This window comes from Cebus imitator, unplaced genomic scaffold (assembly GCF_001604975.1).
Source record: "Cebus imitator isolate Cc_AM_T3 unplaced genomic scaffold, Cebus_imitator-1.0 Scaffold627, whole genome shotgun sequence".
In the NCBI taxonomy this organism is placed as follows: Eukaryota; Metazoa; Chordata; class Mammalia; order Primates; family Cebidae; genus Cebus; species Cebus imitator.
This window is the reverse complement of record NW_016107942.1, coordinates 486,915-491,623: the sequence shown is the minus strand read 5'-3', so window position 1 is coordinate 491,623 and position 4,709 is coordinate 486,915.

Genomic DNA, 4,709 nt, shown 5'->3' with positions numbered 1-4,709 from the left:
CCAGGTGCTAGGTAGCCGCTGAGGTGGAACCCGGGAGTGCCCGGCGCCCGGTAACTGCTGAGGTGAGGCGCTGAGAACACACAGCTCCTGAGCGCGCGCTGTCCTGCTGTGTGGTCCTGACCACCGGAACGGAGGCGATGAGCAAAGCGCAGCTGCCCTCCCACTGCAAACATTTCCTGCAGGGCCTGTAGGTCGAGGACCCTTCCCTTTCCTTCCCAATGTCGCGCTGCCCCAAATCCCCTTTTCTGCTGTCTTTGCAAATGGATGTACCGTGTCCACTCCTTTAAAATCACATGGAACACCTTAATAATAATGATGTCCAGATTATGCTCTGAAAGGTAAAAGCCGTTTCATAGGGTGCGTGTGTGCGCATATGTGTGGACCAGTGTTGTACAATTTCGTCCCTTAAAAAAAAATCTCAATTCTTTCTCAGAATTTAGTACAGAGAATAGAATAGAAGACAGTGTCAGGGTGGCAAGGAAGCTTCAAGGCGTGTGAATAGGCTGGCTGCTGTGGCTCACGCCTGTAATCCCAACACTTTGGGACGAGGCAGGAGAATTGCTTGAGCCCGGAAGTTCAAAGCCAGCCTGGGCGATGCTGCAAGACTCCATTTCTATTGTCTATCTGACTGCACAAATTAGCCAGGTGTGGTGGCACACGCCTGTAGTCCTAGCTACTCAGGAAGCTGAGATGGCAGGATGGCTTAAGCCCAGGAGTTCAAGGCTCCAGTGAGCTATGATTGTGCCATGGCACTTCCACCTAGGCAGCAGAGCAAGACCCTGTCCCTAAAGAAAAAAAAGTGTAAATCGCTGAGGCCCAGAGAGGCCAAGGGACTGGCCTGGGTTCACTCAGTCACACAGCAGGGGTGCAGCTCCCCCATCCATCTGTGTGTGCCTTTCTTGTTACTAATTCACACGAGTGAACAGTTGCAAACGATACATCTGGATAAACACTGGACTTCTGCTTCCCACAGCTGCAGGAGAATCACAGTTTCAGTGGCTGCCGCTACTGACGGGCATACGTGCCGCCCAGGCTGGCGGGTTTGCTGCAGTCAGTGCCACAGCTTTAGAAACTGTGATTTACTGCTGATTTAAAACTCTTTAAGAGCTGACTTCCTGCTGATGGGGCTGAGGGAAGAGCGGCAGGCGCAGTGCTCTCAGTGGCAACTGGGTCAGGGCCTCATTGAGGAGGCAGGGAGCAGCGCCTTCTTTTTAGGAAAGTACGATTCAGGCTCAGCCTCACGTCCAGGCTCCTCTCCTCTGTGGGTGCAGAGAAGGGCCTGGGTTCTGTCTGCTGCTTCAGTCTGGGAGCGAGTGTGCCTCTGAATCTCTTGAGGAGACGCGGGAAGGACGTTCAGTTTGGAGCTTTTAACCAAAACTTTCACAGCAGCCTGTGGGTTAAGGGTCTTCCACACACCCTGAGCTTGAGACAACACCTCAAACTTTCGAACCCTGGGCCTCGAGGAGCCATGTGGCACTGCTTGACAGGGAGATGGCAGCCCTGGTGCTCTGGGCACCCTGGAGGGGTGAGCCTCAGGCGGTCAGCACCACCCTTCCCTCCCCTGGTTCCCAAGAATCTGAGAAAGATTGAGGGATTGAGGCTGTGAACATTTAGGCACCCCCAAGATGAGTATGATGTGGGTTTAACACAAGGGGTGCTGCCGCGCTCTTTTGCTTGATCACATTAACCACATTTTCCCAAAGAGCAGGATGGATGCATTTCCTCAAGGTTTTTTGGTGGTTGTTTCAGTTCCTTGCTTCAGTCTCTGGCTGAGAGAACTGACTCTACAGGCTCAGCCCTCATTCGTCCAAGACCCAAAGCTTCCAAGATGCAGGTGGAGCTGTAGTGAGCACATGCGCACCTGCCGATTCTCCATGAGGCCTTGCCTGGCCTTCGTGGATTCTTTCTACAGAGGCTCAGGACTTGACTTGCCAACAACAGTGATCATGACTCGTGTTAGGATGGAGTCTCATAATTTTGTCTTGCTTTACCTTAAAAAAGAAAAATAGATACAGGGTTTTGCTCCATTGCCCAGGCTGGAGTGCAGGGGCAATCACAGCTTGTCGCCGCCTCAGCCTCCTGGGCTCAAGCAGTCCTCCTGCCTCAGCCTCTCAAGGAGCTAGGACCACAAGCACCACCATACCCAGCTCATAAAAACAATTTTTTTTTTTGGTAGAGATGGGGTCTCACTATGTTGCCCAGGCTGGTCTCAAACTCCTGGCCTCAAGTGATCATCTCGCCTTGGCCTCCCAATGTTGGAATTATATGCATGAGCCACCATGCCCTGCGTTGTTTTACTTTGTATACATCATATATATATAATATATATATGATGTATATATATATACATATTTTATTTCTTTAATCCGAATAAAACCAAGGCCTTCAGGTTCAAAAGAGCTGCGGCAGAGGAAGTGGAGGAGAGAGATGTAAGTATAGAAAACATATTCTCAAGGTCCATTTTCAAGAAGATTTAGTTAAATTTTGGAAAAAGATACAGAAAATATTTTCGTATTTTGGTATTTATAATTGTCACTGTGAAAAGAGTTGCTTTTTATGGAGCGACAAAATTTGAAAAAAAGGTTGTGTTTAAGAAATTAGATACAGCTCTGAATTATACATGGAATGTTATTCAACGAAGTAGAATGTGGTATGTGGGCAATTATCCAGCACAGTGTTTCCACATTACAAATGGTTAAATTTAAGACAGATCAACATAAATCAATTTTGTAAGTGGCTTTATCTAGGTGCAGTGTTTGCACTGTGCAACATTTATTTTATGTTGTCATGCTGTCCTTGAAGCGTCCATTTATTCATCTTTTGGTCCTCAACCAGGAGCCGTGTCTGGTATCTGCACAGCTGCCTCTGGGGCAGCTCCCAGCACAGTGGCCGCAGGTGGCAGGGGCAGCTCCCAGCACAGTGGTCACAGGGACACAGGTGGCGGCTATACCCAGAGTCTGGGCACGGTGTGGGCTGCGGTGGCCTCTGAACACCTCCGGGACTGAAAATCCCAACTGTTCTTTGCCATTAAGCATAATTTTGGTTTTAAATCCTAGATAGAAAAAAACCATGTCATAGAAAGTTTGAAAGCAAACTTCTCAATCTTAGCATTCTTAACTGTAGTCATTTGCTACTTTTCTTGCACTTGTTTTTCCTATGTGCACTTTTTGCAAAGTTGCAATCGTAGTTCATAATTTTTACACCCTGCTTTTCTTTTTACTCAACGTTATGTTATCTGCAATTTCTAAGTGGCGACATAGTCTTCAAAGCCACCATTGTAAAAGGCCGCTTAATACTTCGCCGGACATTTATTTTGAAAATTCTCTCTTCAGTAAATGACACTGGGACCAACAACTTTATATGCCCCTCCCTCATGCCATGTTAATTCCTGGGTCAAAGGACATAAACATAATTTCGTTTCTTTTTTTTTTTTTTTTTTTTGAGACGGAGTCTTGCTCTGTCACCAGGTTGGAGTGCAATGGCGCGACCTCGGCTCACCGCAACCTCCGCCTCCTGGGTTCAGGCAATTCTCCTGCCCCAGCCTCCTGAGTAGCTGGGATTACAGGCACGCGCCACCATGCCCAGCTGATTTTTTGTATTTTTAGTAAAGACGGGGTTTCACCATGTTGACCAGGATGGTCTCGATCTCTTGACTTCGTGATCCACCCGCCTCGGCCTCCCACAGTACTGGGATTACAGGCGTGAGCCACCACTCCCGGCCATAATTTTGTTTCTTGATACACATTGCCACATCTCTCCTTCCTCCCATTGAACCAACTTCAGTATCGCCAATATATAAGAATACATTTTAACCACAATTTATCATTACATTTTTGTAACATAATGAAATAAAATTATTTAATTACATTATTTGACCATGAGCAAATCTGGCTATTTTCTCATTAAGAGTTACAATTTTTCTTTCATGTTCATCTAAATAATATTAATGGATTTCTTATCAATAAATTTTCCTATCAATTTGTTTGATCTTTTTGTGTGATAAATAATCCCTTGTGCTACTTTTTAAATCTCCAGGATTGTCAGGTGTATAGGGAATATCAAAGGCCATTTTAACTATTTTCCCCATAGAACCTGCATTTATTTTTACTTTAATGTTTTACCATTTGGTTGATGGAAGGCACACTTAACTGCCAAAGAGGGCTGTTGAGTTAGACGACCAGTGTGCAAATCTGATTTGATATAATTCCAGCCCAAAGTAAAGATCCTGGTTTCTGCTAATCTTCAGGGCATGGAATGGGTAATGAACTCTCACCCTTTCTGTAAGGAGGATGGATGACAGTGTGGGGATTCCCATCAGGACCTCCCACTTCCAGGAAGGTTGATGGGGTCCAGCCATCTGCAGGCTGCCCCACCCCCTGCCTGAACTCAGTGGGGTGCAGTCAGAAGGCGCCCAAATGCCCCAGGGTTTCCTTCTCAAAGCTGAGGGCTTTGAGAAGGAGGTTTCCTGGGCCCCAGGGCAGGGAGGAGGATAAGCCTCAGGTATCAGGAATTATTTTCATTTTTGCAAATTCACATTAAGACTCAGAACTTTGGAGGACTTGTGGAAATTCACGAGAAATCATTCTGCCTCCAAAGCATTGTGAGAAAGCTGGATTGATGAACCTCATTGCTGACTGTGTGCCAGGCACTGAGCTTGGTGCTTGGTGTAAATGGTCTCTACTCCTCACAGTGATTCTAAAAGGCTGGGA